Source organism: Ranitomeya variabilis, chromosome 5, assembly GCF_051348905.1.
Source record: "Ranitomeya variabilis isolate aRanVar5 chromosome 5, aRanVar5.hap1, whole genome shotgun sequence".
Classification (NCBI taxonomy): domain Eukaryota; kingdom Metazoa; phylum Chordata; class Amphibia; order Anura; family Dendrobatidae; genus Ranitomeya; species Ranitomeya variabilis.
The window spans coordinates 411,833,802-411,851,302 of NC_135236.1; the positions used below are offsets into that span (position 1 = coordinate 411,833,802).

Below are 17,501 nucleotides of genomic sequence, written 5' to 3' on the forward strand. Positions count from 1 at the left end.
TTGCTGCTACATTTTTAAACCTCCTAAAATGCTAACAAAATAAAATAACATTTTACAAATGGTCCTGATGTAAAGCCGACATGTGGGAAATGTTATTTATTAATGGTTTGCTGTGGTATGACCATCTGGATTAAAGGGATAAACATTCAAATTTTGAAAATTGCAATTTTTTTAACATTTTTCACAAATTTTTGATATTTTTTATAAATAAACAAAACATATTGACCTAAATTTACCAATGTCATAAAGTATAATGTGTCATGAAAAAACAATCTCAAATTCACTGTGATTTGTTGAAGCGTTGCAGAGTTATTACCACATAAAGTGACACTGGTCAGATTTCAAAAATTTGTCTCCGTCACTAAGGGGTTAAAGTGCTGCCCATTGTGTTGGATTGTCAATGCAACTCTCTTCTCCCACACTTGACACACTGATAGCAACACCGCAGAAGAAATGCTAGCACAGGCTTCCAGTATCGGTTGTTTCAGATGCTGCACATCTCGTATCTTCACAGCAGACAATTGCCTTCAGATGACCCCAAAGATAAAAGTCTAAGGGGGTCATATCGGGAGACCTTGGTGCCATTCAACTGGCCCACGACGACCAATCCACTTTCCAGGAAATGCAAAAATTGGAACACAAAAATTGATGTCATGGTGTGGTATATGGGGTACAAAGATTGTGGGGCCATTCTTCATCAATGGAAACTTCAATGTCACTGGATATCTGAAATTGCTACATGATGATGTGTTGCCCTCTTTATGCACTGAAGATGGCACATTGCCTGAGTTTTTCCAGCAAGATCGTGCACCACGACATTATAGGTGTCAGATCTGAGCATTCCTACATGAATAGTTTCCTGGAAAGTGGATTGGTCATCGTGGGCCAGCTGAATGGCCACCAAGGTCTCCCGATCTGACTACCTTAGACTTTTGTCTTTGGGGTCATCTGAAGGCAATTGTCTATGCTGTGAAGATACGAGATGTGCAGCATCTGAAACAACGGATACTAGAAGCCTGTGCTAAAATTTCTTCTGCGGTGTTCCTATCAGTGTGTCAAGAGTGGGAGAAGAGGGTTGCATTGACAATCCAACAGAATGGGCAGCACTTTGAACACATTTTATAAGTGGTCATAAACTTGTAAATAACTCATGAAAGAATAAAGTTATGTTAAGACCAAGCACACCATTGTTTTTCTTGTGAAATTCTCAATAAGTTTGATGTGTCACATGACCCTCTTCCCATTGAAAAAAAAAAAAGTTGGATCTAAAATGGCCGACTTCAAAATGGTCACCACCCATCTTGAAAAGTTTTCCCCCTCCCATATACTAATGTGCCACAAACAGGAAGTTGTTATCACCAACCATTCCCATTTTATTTAGGTGTATCCATATAAATGACCCACCCTGTATATGGAGTCCCCCAGCTATTTTAGGAAAATCTGCTCTCAAGGAGGCAAGTAACACTCTGTCACTCCCAAGTCTCACCATATGGCTAATCAGTACTGTACAACCACATACGGAGTATTTCCACATTCAGCCGAAATTGTGGAACAAATTTTGGTGCCATGTTAACCCATTTCTCTTTGTGGAAATGTAAAATCTGAGGCTAAAACAAAATTTTGGTGGTAAAAATTTAATTATTTTTTCTTCACTGCCCAATGGTATAAGATTTTGTGACAAATCTGTAGTATCAATATGATCACTGCACCCCTAGATTAAATCATCAAGAGGTGGAGTTCGTAAAATGGGGTTACTTATGAGGAGGTCTGCTGTTTTGACACTTCAGGGGCTCTCTCAGTGGGTCATGGCACCCACACAAACCATAACAGTAAAATCTGCACTATAGTATGGTGCTCTTTCCCTTCTGAGCTTTGCACTGTTTATGAAAAATATTTCTCGTTTAAACGTAGGGTATTGAAGTACTAAGGAGAATTTTTTTACAAGCTGAGGTACATTTTTTCCTATTACCCCTTAAAAATTAAAAACTTGGGGCTAAAACATTTTAATGGTAAAAATATAATTATTTTTTCTTCACTGCCCAATGGTATAAAATTCTGTGAGGCACATGGGGTGTCAACATGATCACTGCAATGAATTCATTGGGGAGTGTAGTTTGTATAATGAGGCAATATATAGGGGGGTCTGCGCTGGCATCTCAGGCGCTTTGCCAATGCAATGTGACATGGCATCATCAAACCAGTCCAGTCAAATTTGAACTCCAATATGGCACTTCTTCACTTCTGAGCTTTGCAATGTGCCTCAAAAGTAGTTTTTGACCACATATGGGATATCGGTGTACTCATGAGAAATTGCACAACAAATTTTGGGGTTCATTTTCCTCTGATATCCTTGAAAAAATGAAAAAATTTGGGGATAAAACAACAGTTTTGTGGGGAAAAAAGTGTTGTTTTCATAGATCAATGTTGTAAAATTCTGTGAAGCACCTGGGGGTTCAAGTTGCTCACCACATGTCTAGATAAATACCTTGAGGAATGTATCTAGATGTGAGGTGAGCACTTTAAACTCTCAGGTGCTTCACCTAAGTTTATAAAGTTGAGCTGCGAAAATACAAAATCACGTTTCCACAAAAATGTTATTTTAGTCACTTTTTTTATTTTCACAAGGGTAACACGAGAAAATTGTTGTGCAATTTCTTCTGAGCATGCTGATACCCCATATGTGGGGGAAATCTACTGATTGGGTGCATGGCAGAACACAGAAAGGAAGGAGTAGGAATGCAGACTTTGATGGAATTGTGTGTGGGTGTCATGTTGTGTTTGTAGAGCCCTTTGTGTGCCTAAACAGTGGAAAACCACACAAGTGACACCATTTTGGAAACTAGATCCCTTGATGAATGTAGTTTCCGAAATGGCATCACTTGTGGGAAGTTTCCACTATTTAGGCACATCAGGGGCTCTCCAAAAGGGACATGGCGTCCATTAATGATTCCAGCAAATTTTGAGTTCAAAATGTCAAATGTAGCTCCTTACCTTCCGAGCACTGCTGTGCACCCAAACAGTACCTTTTCCCCACATATGAGATATCGGCGTGCTTAGGAGAAATTGCACAACAATTTTTGGGGTCTATTTTTTCATGTTCTCTTGGGAAAATAACAAAATTGAGGCTAAAAGGAAATTTTTGTGTAAACAAAAATGTTCACGGTTCAACGTTATAAATTTGTGTGAAGCACCTTGGCGTTCAAGGTACTCACCACACTTCTAGATAAGTTTCTTGAGTGGTCTAGTTTCCAAAAAGAGGTAACTTGTGGGGGGTTTCCACTGTTTAGGCACAACAGGGGCTCTCCAAACAGGACATGGCGTCCGCTTTCGATTCTAGCCAATTTTGCTTTCAAAAAGTCAAATGGTGCTCCTTCCCTTTTGAGCCCTGCTGTGGGCCCAAACAGTACTTTTCTCCCACATATGGGATATCAACGTGCTCAGGAGAAATTACACAACACTATTGTCTCCTGTTTCCCTTGTGAAAACAAGGAAATTTGGGCTTAACATAAATTTTTCGTGAAAATAAGTTAATAAAGTTCTTGAATTTGGTTTTGAGCACCTTTAGGGATGCAGTTCTTATAATGGCTTCAGTTTGGTTTTTTTTCTGTCATATAGGCACCTCAAAGTCACTTCAAATGTGATATGATCCCTAAAGAAATGGTTTTGTAAATTTTGTTGGAAAACTGAGAAATCAATGGTCAACTTTTAACCCTTTTAACTTCCTAACAAAAAAATTATGTTTCAAAAATTGTTATTGATTAAGTATTTTGTACGACATAACTCTCTGGTTTAAGGGCATAAAAATTAAAAGTTTGAAAATTGCAAAATTTCCCGGTGTGTTTGGCAAAGATGGTGTGGTGCCGGAAAGAAACGGAGGACACGTGGTTGCAGTCTCTTTACCTCTTTACTGAAGGGTTCAGGCATCCACAGTCCAAGGTACCGAATCACTGGTGTCGATAGTCCGGCCGGCTTAGAAGCAAATCTGGAATCTCCTTTACCAGGTGGAGTTGGAAGCCTTCCCTCTAGCGCTGTGGTGTAGTCCCTTGCTGCCTTATGCCTCACACAAGGTCCTCACGTGTTCTCTCTATCCGCCTTTAGGTAGGACAATAGCCGTATGACAGGTGTCTCGAGCCTTTTTACAGGATCTCTATCACAACCCGGGCTCTATGTCTTACTGTGTCTTCAGGTGTATGGTGGACATGTAACTTGCAATCTGCTGTCCCACTAGTTTCTGCTGTGAGACGTAGAGTACTGCACAACCTCAGTATTCCGGCTACCGGTTTCATGTGCTTCAGCGTGGAAGAAGTTCAGATTCTCCCCAGCTCTTCACTTCGCCTGAGCCTCTTTTCTCCTTCACGCTCTTTACAATCTGTTCTGCTTTCCTTTCTCTCTTTCCAGGAGTTGCAGCACCTCTCGTGGTGTAATAATTATAGGGGATAACTCAGGAGACTCTTTGCGTGGAACAAGACAACTACAGGACACAGTTTTATAAGTGGTAAAGTCTATATTATCACACGGTGATTCAAACAGGTGCAGAGAGAAACTCAAGTCCACAACACTTGGTGCAAATAATAAACGCAGCTTAGCAGTCTATAGGAAACTTCAGAGGAAAATGCAATCAAGCAGAGAGTCTATGAAGCACAGTTATTCTTGAGGATACTTGACACTAATAAATCCTTGTCTTAGTCCAGGCAGTTAGGCAGTTCAAATCATATCTTAGCTCAACCAGGGAGGCCTGGTTAATAGTCTCAGGTTATTGCAAAGCAGCAACAGCTTACATGACCAGCAAATGCAGATGGAAGTAAACACGAACAGCAGATGAAGGAGGATTACTGGAATTTTGTGTATGCAGCAGGAACTCAGAGCAGAGTAGCAGGATCACCACACAGGTTCACAGGAGCAGGTGTATAGCCAGGGAGTAATCAGAGGTCAGGAGCTGGATGCAAGGCCTAGAATACTCTAGCACAGATTGAAGGCTGGGGTGGAGTTTTATAGCAGGAGACACAGTGCACATGAGACCAAAGACGCCATCTTGAAAAAGGGCAGTAATGCACAAAAGGTAAAAAATGTTCAGAGTCCTGACATTACTCCCTCCTTAGAAGCGGCCTCAGGACAATCCTGGACCTGGTTTCTCAGGGAATCTCTGATGAAAACGAGAAATCTTCTATTGGGCATTGATGTTTTCCACAGTTTCCAAGAGTCTTCCTCAGGGGGATATCCCTGCCATCTTATCAGATATTGGAGCCGATTCCTGCGAATCCTGGAATCAATAATTTCCTCCACCACGAATTGTTCTTGCCCATCAATCACCACAGGCTGCGGAGGTGGCACAACACGTCCCTGGAAGGTATTAGGAGATACAGGCTTTAGTAAAGATACATGAAAAACTGGGTGTACCTTCACTGTCCTAGGCAGTGTCACGGGGAGACTAGGTGAGCAAGAGCTAATAACCCGGGCCCCTGCAGTTTCCCTCAGACTAGGGAAATACTGACTGACCCTCTACCTGGAGTTTACACTGATGGTGTGCATGTCCAGGCCTCGAACCTCACCCTGACTCCTGTTTTAACCCTAGGCTGATACCTCCGCCCTCCACCCAGTGAAGAGGTAATATTCCAATACCCACAGTTAGCACAGACAAGGATAAAGGAAAATATACACCACGCCGCAGTCACTCAGGAATACACTATAAATGTGCAGGGCAAAATAAATACAAATATAGGAAGGAGTAAATAAGACAGAGGAAAATACACCACCAGCAACGAATCTCCAACAACCAGCTCTCCACTCCAGACCGAGATAACAACGCACAAGACAGAAGCTATAATCGGCGACGCCCAATGAACAGGAGAACTATTTAAAGGCCATGGGAAAGGCCCAGCTTCCAATCCGAGGATTAGGTAAATTAACCCCGGAACAGCTAGATAAAATTAGCAGACGCCAATGAGCAAATAGTGGTCAAAAGCGGAATTACCGCTGTCTGTCGGACGACCTGGTCTGAACAGCGTCCGACATGACAGGCAGCTTCAGCCGGCAGGCCAAAGAGCTCACAATACCATTGATCTTGAAAGGGCCAATGAATTTCTGTCCAAGTTTTTGTGAAGGAACGTTTAACTTCAGATTCTTAGTTGCTAACCACATGGAATCTCCTACCTTGAACATGGGTGCAGGTTTACAGAATCTATCAGCCGATCTCTTATACGGTTCTTGAGCTGTGGTCAGGGATTCCTTCAGAACCTCCAGATTCTGTCTCATCACAGTCAGCCTTTCCTCCACTGCCGGAACCGGAGAATTAATTGGAGACCTAGGTAAAATACACGGATGATAACCCAGATTGGCAAAGAAAGGTGTAAATTTAGTGGAGGCGCTCTGAGAATTATTATATGAAAATTCGGCTAACGGCAACAACTCCAACCAATCATCCTGGAGATGGCTGACATAACATCTTAGATATTGTTCCAGTGTCTGGTTGGTACGCTCAGTCTGACCATTTGTCTGGGGATGGTAAGCAGAAGAGAGACAGACATTAATATTGAGTGCAGAGCAAACCCCTTCCAGAATCTTGAAGTGAGCTGTACTTCACGGTCAGAGATGATCTCATCCGGAACCCCGTGCAACCGAAAGACATTCTGTATAACCAAGTTCACTGTATCTTTAGCTGAGGGGAGGCCGGTGCACGGAACAAAATGAGCAGCTTTAGTCAGGCGATCAACTACCACCATGATTGTATTCATGCCCCCCGATGTAGGCAGCTCCACAATAAAGTCCATTGATATAGACCCCCAAGGGCGGGACGGAACAGGTAATGGTTGTAGAAGACCTGTACGTGCCACATGAGGAGTCTTGTAACGGGCACATACCTCACAAGAGAGAACATAGTCCTTGGTATCCTTCAGGCAAGTTGGCCACCAGAAGAATCGGCTCAAGAACTCTTGTGTCTTCTGTACCCCCCTGTGACCAGCCAACTTGGAGTCATGTACCAACTTGAGGATCTGCAGACGGACGACCTCCAGGACGTAGATACATAGATCTCTGAACCACATGCCACCCTTAAAGACAAGATTAATGTCCACAGGTGGGTTGGCCAGAAAAACATCACCTTCATAGGCCTCCCTGCACTTCCTCCACAAGTCCTGATCGTGGATAACTCCGATGAAATTGGCATCAGATAGAATGGTCTTGGACGGGGCTCCAGGTATGGAATCCACAGCATGGATTCGGGATAAAGCATCAGCCTTCCCATTATGAGAACCTGGACGGTATGAGATAACAAAGTTAAATTGATTTAAAAATAAGTTCCAACGAGCCTGACGAGGAGAAAGACATCTAGCGGATCTAACACCGTGTCTGCAAATTGAGATATTGATTTGGCTTTTATCCTAAGTCATATTGCACGACTCGTTAAAGGGTTGATTGTGACTTGTAGGATCGCTACTTCCAACAGGTGGCGCTATAGAGTTTAAGTCCTCTTTTTTCTCAGAAGAGGCAATTTACATAGCGGATCTAAGGAACTCTAGATTGCGATGGTCAGTTAGCACTATGATCTGTTGTGCAGCTCCCTGCAGATGATGCCTCCATTCTTTGAAAGCCGCAATAATAGCCAGCAGTTCCTTGTCTCCCATGTCGTAATTCTTCTCTGCTGAGGTTAGTCTATGGGAAAAGAAAGCACAAGGATGTAGCAGACCCTTCTCTCCAGTTCTTTGGGAGAGAATAGCCCCCAAAGCATTATCAGAAGCATCCACCTCCACAATGAAAGGAAGTGTTGGATCTGGGTGTATCAACAGCGGTGCTGATGTGAAACAGACTTTAAGCCGATCAAAAGCTTCTTGAGCCTCTGATGACCACTTAAAGGGCTTTTCCTTCTTTGTCAAGGAAGTAATGGGACGGACAATATCAGAAAAATTTTGAATGAAGCGTCTGTAGAAATTTGCAAAACCAATAAAACGTTGGACCTCCTTAACGTTCTTGGGTACCGGCCAGTCAATGATAGCCTGAATCTTACCAGATTCCATGTTCAGCCCCTGGGGAGAGATGATATAACCTAAGAACTGTATCTCAGAATGATGGAACTCGCATTTCTCCGGCTTAATATACAGATGGTTCTCTTTCAGACGTCTTAAAACAGTTTTGACATGTTCTTCATGTTCCTGTAGAGAGTCAGAAAAGATTAGTATATCGTCCAAATAGATCACCACAAACTGGTCCAACAAATCTCTGAAAATGTCATTAGCAAGATGTTGAAATGTTGCAGGGGTGTTACAAAGCCCAAAGGGCATCACAAGAGATTCAAAGTGTCCATACCGGCATCTGAATGTTGTCTTCCACTCATCCGCTGGACGAATACGCACCAAATTATAAGCCCCACGAAGATCCAGTTTAGAGAACACCTTAGCATGGCGGACTCTTTCCAGTAATTCGGGAATCAGAGGCAAAGGGTAACGGTTTCGTACGGTTACCTTATTGAGTTCTCGATAGTCAACACAGGGTCTCAGGGTCCCATCCTTCTTCTTTACAAAAAAGATAGGTGCCCCTGCTGGTGAGGAAGAAGGACGTATGAAGCCTTTGGCCAGATTTTCATCAATATACTCTTTTAAGGCTTGAAGCTCAGGTGCCGCCAAAGGGTATATGTTACCAAAAGGAATGGCTGCCCCGGGAAGCAGCTCAATGGGACAGTGATAATGCCTGTGTGGAGGAAGCTGATCTGCATTCTTCTTGTCACAGATGTCAGAGAACTCTTTATAAGCTGGAGGTAAAGAAAATACCTGTACATGTGGTTCCGTAGCCGTGGACTCTGGGACAGCTTCTGTTAACGCTGAGTTGCTCCTTGTTGGGCAGATAATCTCCTTGGTCTCCCAGTTGATAATTGGGTTCTGAGAATGCAACCAAGGAATGCCTAAAATCACAGGAAAATGAGGAGAAGAAATTAGCAAGAAAGAAAGTTGCTCTTGATGCTTAGGCTCCAACAAAATTTCAAGGGGTACGGTCTCCTGATCCACAGGCACAGAGATTAAAGGTGACCCATCCACTGTTTCCATGGTAATTGGAGAGGCTCTTTGCTGAATTTTAATACCATGTTCCTTGGCAAATGCGATATCCATGAAATTGCCACCTGCACCAAAGTCAATCATAGCTGAACTGGAAATCCACTGTCCTGAACACAGGATCTTAATAGGGAGAGAACAGTGAGAGTTCTTTTCCTTCAGCTCCTTGGGGGGTGAAGTCATAGAAAGTGAATGGAATACAGCGTTTAAAGGCAGGCTACATTCAGAGATGTCAGATTCATCATCACAGTTGTCATACTCCCCTATTGCTGCTAGCACCTTGTTAGGCCGTCTAGGACACTTAGGACAATTGATCAAGAAGTGGTCAGACTGGCCGCAGTAGAAACATAGACTTTCACGCAGGCGATGCTCCCGGCGCTCATTGATCTCGCGCCTCTGAACGGAATCAATTTGCATGGGCACCTCCTCCACCTCCCGAGAGGTTTTACCTGCAGGCTCTTTGGAAGGAAGGGAAAAGTTAGAAACACGGTTATATGCAGCAAATTTCTCCTGCCTACGCTCAGTAAGGCGAATGTCTATGCGTACACAATGCTGTATAAATGTCTCTAGCTCTTGTGGTGACTCCGAGCGAGCTAGTTCATCTTTTACAATACTAGACAGACCCCTTTTAAAAATAGGCAATTGTGCATAACTGTCTCAATTGGTATCTACCGCCAATCTCCTGAATTCAGTGGCATACTCAATAACAGAACGTTTAGCCTGGCGTAAAGACAACAAAGCAGATTCAGCGGTTGCACGGCGATTAGGGTCATCAATCATTAATGCCATAGCGGCCAAGAAATCATCCAAGTCATTTAACCGTGGGTCACGAGACTCAATCATCGGATTCGCCCAGGCGAGCGCTCGTGAGGTCAGTAGCATTATTACACACAATACTTTGGATCTATCAGTAGGAAAACGGTCAGCATGCACATCAAAATATAGCATACATTGATTCACAAAGCCACGAAATTTGTCGCGATCACCATTAAATCTGAATGGGGGCAACTTAGGTGGGCCAGCTGGTGGCGGTTGCCCAGAGGGTAAAGTCACTTGTGCAGCTATTTGCGTGCTTATGTCCTGAAAAGCCCATCCATACTGGGACTCTATGCCAGCAAGTTTGTTTTCCTGGGCTGCCATGCGGTTGCTCAAGTCCTGCAAAGTTTGTCCAAACACTTGTTGATTGTGTTCAAAGCTTCCAAACTTCTTTTGCAGACCTTCCACATCTTTCTGCAGTGATCTAATTATGGAAAACACCTGCTCTAATTTGCTTTCTGCAGTCATTGTTCCAGCAGTCTCCTTTTTTTTTTTAGGCTAGAGTATCCTGTAATAATTATAGGGGATAACTCAGGAGACTCTTTGCGTGGAACAAGACAACTACAGGACACAGTTTTATAAGTGGTAAAGTCTATATTATCACACGGTGATTCAAACAGGTGCAGAGAGAAACTCAAGTCCACAACACTTGGTGCAAATAATAAACGCAGCTTAGCAGTCTATAGGAAACTTCAGAGGAAAATGCAATCAAGTAGAGAGTCTATGAAGCACAGTTATTCTTGAGGATACTTGACACTAATAAATCCTTGTCTTAGTCCAGGCACAGATAGATATGCTTATTAGGCAGTTCAAATCATATCTTAGCTCAACCAGGGAGGCCTGGTTAATAGTCTCAGGTTATTGCAAAGCAGCAACAGCTTACATGACAAGCAAATGCAGAAGGAAGTAAACACGAACAGCAGATGAAGGAGGATTACTGGAAACTTGTGTATGCAGCAGGAACTCAGAGCAGAGTAGCAGGATCACCACACAGGTTCACAGGAGCAGGTGCATAGCCAGGGAGTAATCAGAGGTCAGGAGCTGGATGCAAGGCCTAGAATACTCTAGCACAGATTGAAGGCTGGGGTGGAGTTTTATAGCAGGAGACACAGTGCACATGAGACCAAAGACGCCATCTTGAAAAAGGGCAGTAATGCACAAAAGGTAAAAAATGTTCAGAGTCCTGACACGTGGCTGCACAGCTCCTCTCTTCCTTCTCTGCCTCAGACTGCTCCAGTCTGCTGTCTGGCACTCACTAACTCACTTCCCCTCCAGACCAGAATATATTTATAGGAGTACTGGATCAGAGCTCCCCCTTCTGGCCTGGAGTATGAACATGTTGCATGTTTGTGATTAATTGATAAAAGAGTTCCTTCATCGCTTCCAATCATGACATCACTCTCCCCGTGAGGAAAGCAATGCCACTATAACAACCATGAACCTGGGGTGTTACACTTGAAGTACAAAATGTCACAAAAAATTATCTCAGAATCAGTGGGATCTGTTGAAGCGATCCAGAGTTATTACCTCATAAAGTGACATTGGTCAGAACTGTGGAGCGGCTAATGTAGGACCCTTTATTGAGTATCCTGGGCATTTTCCCTGCACTGATACATTGTAGCAAACTATCTGGACATGATTGTGTTTTGTGTAACTGATGTATTTGATTAAAGGGGTTATCTGGCCGTAGGCTTCCCTCTATGTGACTGCAGACTTGTGATTCCTCACATCACATGCACTGCGTGCTGTGAGGGTTCCCTGATGCTGACGCCAGAAGCAGACGGTCTTGTGGCAGCATGTATGCAATTTGAATACTTAGGCCGGGATCACACTTGCGAGTGCAATGCAAGAAACTCGCACTAGTCTCTCGCATCAATACCCGGCATAGCCGCCGGCACTCAGGAACAGAGCGTTCAGCTGCATAGAAATACATGCAGCCGCACGCTACGGGGCCGAGTGCCGGCGGCAGTGCCGGGTATAGATGCGAGAGACTAGTGCGAGTTTCTTGCAGTACACACGCAAGTGTGACCCCGGCCTTACAGACACATTCCAACTAGACATGTCTCGCTTCACTCAATTTACCTGAACCAAGCAAGGCTGCGTTAGCTTGTGACCACATATATGCAAAAGCAGTGCATACAATGAGAGGATTCACAAGTCTCCAGTCATATATAGTGACTGTAGACTTGTAACCTAATGCTGGACATTCGCTTTAATGCCGGGGTCACACTTGCGTGTGCAATGCGAGAAACCCGCACGAGTCTCTCGCATCAATTTCAGGCAACTACCGCCGACACTCAGACTGGAGTGTGTGGCTGCATGTATTTCTATGCAGCTGCACACTCCGGCCCTGAGTGCCGGCGGCAGTGTCAAGAATTGATGCGAGATACTCGTGCGAGTTTCTCACATCACACTCGCAAGTGTGACCCCAGCCTAAAGCCTAGGCTACACTGCAACTTTTTGTTGCTATTGGTTGATTTTATCTGACTTTTAACAAACATCCAGATAGGGAGGAGTGACATCAGATCCCGCTCACATTTACAGCGATCGAATCTGAGCTAGCACTACCCTAGATTTTTATGTCAAATCTCAGCAGCTGCTCCCCAATTGTTTAAAAGTTGAAAATATCAAAACTTAGTAATTTTTCACATTTTATACCATTAATGTTTAAAAACTTGACCACAATTTGGGACAGTATGTGGTGTTAATGTGCCGTTTATGAATATAATAATCTAATTTACGCTGTTGAGCTATGTTGTAGTCGTTCCACTGTAAGACCCCCTCGTATGATGATATCACAAGGTAGGGGGATTTGATGACAACTAGTCATGTCCAAAGAGATGCCATTCTCATAAACTAAGCTTCAGTATCCGTAGCTGCTAGTCATGGGATGCACAGCTGTACAATAAAGCAAGGAGTAACCCATGATAGAGGCATGATGCTTACAATGTAGGGTATGTACACACAATGCATTTTTACAGTGTTCTTGACATGTTTTTATCTGCTTTTATGCAGTGTTTTGGCTTGTTTTTATCACCTATTCATTTGTATGGGTAAAAAAAGCTTCAAAATTGACTTGCTGCATCTTGGCAAAAACGCATCAGGGCTCAAAATACGCACTGTAAAAAAAATCACAGTGTGCAGAAGATTTCAGATATTGCAAAAAAGCAGCAAAAACATCATGTCTGAACATAACCATGGGGTATGTGCACACGTCATTTTGAGGTGGACTCCACCTGGAACCCACCTGTAAAGTGCTTAAAAAAGCCAAAGAAAATGAACATATAAACAACAATATAGATATGACTTGCTGCGCACGTGTTCAATCTTTTGAATTTCGTTTAGTCTCTTCAGGTTTCTAAAGCCTCAAAGCTGCTAAAAGCAGTAGCCCGACCGATCTTCTGATGGCTTGGAAGCCGCTCCCTGTTCTGTACATACAAGTCTGGGGTCACACTTGCAAGTTCAATGCGAGAAACTCGCTTGAGTCTCTCGCATCAAGTCCCGGCACTGCTGCTGGCACTCGGGACCGGAGTTTGCGGCTGCATGTATTTCTATGCAGCTACACACTCCAGTCCCGAGAGCCGGCGGCAGTGCTGGTACTTGATGCGAGAGACTTGCGCAGGTTTCTCACATTGAACTCGCAAGTGTGACACTGGCCTAAAAGACGGAAAGGGCAACATGACACCAAAAACATACTTGAGGAAAAACATTACAATCTTCTGCTTGGAAAAACTCAGTGGGTATGTCAGTGTCTAATCTGTTGCATGCACATACGCAAGCCCTATGTCAGACCACTGCACTCATACTGGTGACATCATGGGTATAATGAGATCATAATATATTAAGGCCTCATTCACACGTCAATACTTTGCATCAGTGTTTTTTGTGCCAAAGCCAGGAGTGGAATTTACAGGGAAAAACTAGAGATCCTCCTGGTTTTGCCACATACAGTGCCTTGTGAAAGTATTCGCCCCCTGGAACTTTTCAACCTTTTCCCAAATATCATGCTTCAAACATAAAGATATCAAATGTAAATTTTTGGTGAACAATCAACAAGTGGAACACAATTGTAAAGTTGAACGAAATTTATTGGCTATTTTAAATTTTTGTGGAAATTCAAAAACTGAAAAGTGGGACGTGCAATATTATTCGGCCCCTTTACTTTCAGTGCAGCAAACTCACTCCAGAAGTTCATTGTGGATCTCTGAATGATCCAATGTTGTCCTAAATGCCTAATGATGATAAATATAATCCACCTGTGTGTAATCAAGTCTCCGTATAACTGCACCTGCTCTGTGATAGTCTCAGGGTTCTGTTTGAAGCACAGAGAGCAAATATAATAAATTTTGGCACTCAACTTTGTCAACTGAAAGAATTTTATTCGCAGCCACTTGTACAGAAGAAATGGAAGAGAAGAAGAGAAAAAAAAAAAAAGGGTCATACCTTGCTATTATGAAATAACGTATGTTCGTGGCTCAAATCAAAAGGGGTCCTACTCGGTTCCTAGTGAAGGTAATAATATAATTTTATCCCTATATTCTATTATTATGTAATATCTCAAAATTATATATAGATCTGATTCTCTGAGAAGGACATCACTCCGCAAGTAACTATCCGGAGACTTCTATCGGATTATCTGCACATTAGCATCATTTACATTACCTCATAGGTCAGTTTTCCCTTTTATTTCCCTTTTTCCCTCTTACACACCTCATAGAAATTATTTACAACTATAACGTTATATTATTACCTTCACTAGGATCCGAGTAGGACCTGAGCCACGAATATACGTTATTACATAATAGCAAGGTATGACCCTTTTTTTTTTTTCTCTTCTTCTCTTCCATTTCTTCTGTTTCATCCATCCCTCACCAAAAATGCACAATATGTTTTGTATTAGTTGCAATATATTATGTAAGTTTGTATTCGAGACATTGATTGTATATTGTACATTGTGAATATTGCAGTATACTGAAGAAGGTCAACCTTATTGACCGAAACGTTTGCACAAGTGGCTGCGAATAAAATTCTTTCAGTTGACAAAGTTGAGTGCCAAAATTTATTATATTTAGTTTTTGGTGTGGGAACCTTCTTTTGAGCACCACTACAGCTGTGCCACAATACACTTTAATATATGAAGCACAGAGAGCATTATGAAGACCAAGGAACACAACAGGCAGGTCCGTGATACTGTTGTGGAGAAGTTTAAAGCCAGATTTGGATACAAAATGATTTCCAAAACTTTAAATATCCCAAGGAGCACTGTGCAAGCGATCATATTGAAATGGAAGGAGTATCATACCACTGCAAATCTACCAAGACCCGGCTGTCCCTCTAAACTTTCATCTCAAACAGGGAGAAGACTGATCAGAGATGCAGCCAAGAGGCCCATGATCACTCTGGATGAACTGCAGAGATATACATTTGAGGTAGGACAGTCTGTCCATAGGACAACAATCAGTCATACACTGCACAAATCTGGCCTTTATGGAAGAGTGGCAAGAAGAAAGCCATTTCTCAAAGATATCCATAAAAAGTGTTGTTTAAAGTTTGCAACAAGCCACCTCGGAGACACACCAAACATGTGGAAGAAGGTGTTCTGGTCAGATGAAACCAAAATCGATCTTTTTGGCAACAACACCAAACGATATGTTTGGCGTAAAGGCAACACAGCTCATCACCCTGAACACACCATCCCCACTGTCAAACATGGTGGTGGCAGCATCATGGTTTAGGCCTGCTTTTCTTCAGCAGGGACAGGGAAGATGGTTAGAATTGATGGAAATATGGATGGAGCCAAATACAGGACCATTCTTGAAGAAAACCTGTTGGAGTCTGCAAAAGACCTGAGACTGGAACGGAGATTTGTCTTGCAACAAGACAATGATCCCAAACATAAAGCAAAATCTACAATGGAATGGTTCACAAATAAACGTATCTAGGTGTTAGAATGGCCAAGTCAAAGTCCAGATCTCAATCCAATCGAGAATCTGTGGAAAGAGCTGAAAACTGCTGTTCACAAACGATCTCCATCAAACCTCACTGAGCTCGAGCTGTTTGCTCAGGAAGAATGGGCAAGAATTTCAGTCTCTCGATGTACAAAATTGAGAGAGACATACCCCAAGCGACTTGCAGCTGTAATCACAGCAAAACTTGGTGCAACACAGTATTAAGGTAAAGGGGCCGAATAATATTGCATGCCCCACTTTTCAGTTTTTGAATTTCCACAAAAATTTAAAATAACCAATACATTTCGTTCAACTTCACAATTGTGTTCCACTTGTTGATTCTTCACCAAAAATGTACATTTGGTATCTTTATTAGTGATGAGTACACTCGTTACTCGAGATTTCCCAAGCATGTTCGGGTGTCCTCCGAGTATTTTTTAGTGCTCGGAGATTTAGTTTTCCTCACCTCAGCTGAATGATTTACATCTCTTAGCCAGCTTGATTATATATGGGGATTCCCTAGCAACCAGGCAACCCCCACATGTACTTATGCTGGCTAGCAGCTGCAAATCATGCAGCTGCGTCAACAAAAACTAAATCTCCGAGCACTTACAAATACTTGGAGACCCCCCGAGCATGCTCGGGAAATCTCGAGCAACTAGTATACTCGCTCATCACCAATCTTTATGTTTGAAGCATGATATGTGGGGAAAGGTTGAAAAGTTCCAGGGGGCTGAATACTTTTGCAAGGTACTGTAAATATTGATGAAATACTGATGAAAAATGCTGATGCGTGGATGCAGCCTCACAGTTTTATACATGTGGATAATCAGTTCTGAAGAATGAAAGACAATTGCTGTGACATAATGCACTATATTGTAAATCTACATGTAAACATGGTCTCGTTAGCAGTCCTTAAATACAAATGCTTTGCACCATGCATCTCTCTTCACATGACGCACTGGCTTTAGGCCTTATGCAGATGTCTGATGTTCTCTTACGAGTGGAATCCATGGTTTTCACGGATAACACTCATACCTTGATGGTCTATGGGGCCATTCACTTGTCTGTGATATTTAGTAGAAAATTGCGGAGACTTGTCCAACTGAGATCAGAGGGTCAGATCAAATTCGGCAATGCAAGTCTATGAGTCCGTGAAAAGAAAAACAGACTGCGCTCTGTTAACATCCAGTTGTGGCGCCAATTTTCACGGACTGTCAGAAAGGAGAAGGTGGAGAAACTTCTTTTTTTCTTGAGAAGAACTAATGACACTGATCAAACTTTGATGAACATCTGATCAAAATAATTGGTTTGTTTTTCTCATACATGAATGAGACCTTAGACAGAGGAAATGAAACATTTGCTGCTAAAATCCACTTACTGGAAGGATATGCTGTAACCAACATACACCTCGCCTGTCCTCTGTCTCCTCCAAGCAGACAGTTTAACGGTCATTTGACCTCTAGTGCTATATCCCTATGCAAAGTAGGCAGACCATACCAAGTAGAGATGGAGGGGTGTTGGTTGGGAGGAGTTACTCAAAAATCTGGATGTATGTACATACCGTATATAGAGAGGGAACTAAGTATGTAACATTCGCCAACATTTTCTTTTCCTACAAAAACATGATGGTGATGAAGGAACAGAGGAAGTGACAGGTTAAGCGCAGGTTCTTGGGAGTGGTACAGTCTGATAATAT

At 42.7% G+C, this 17,501-nt stretch overlaps 1 protein-coding gene across 1 annotated transcript in view; it reads right to left on the minus strand.

The window, feature by feature from the left end:
- The window catches only part of CCDC38 (coiled-coil domain containing 38), a 141,635-nt gene extending 124,372 nt beyond the window's left edge, over window positions 1-17,263 (minus strand). Inside the window, exon 1 of the mRNA XM_077261071.1 lies at window positions 17,184-17,263. The gene's annotated coding sequence lies outside the window, so the exon portion shown is untranslated. The remainder of the gene's footprint in view (window positions 1-17,183) is intronic.
- Between the last annotated feature and the right edge of the window lie 238 nt (window positions 17,264-17,501).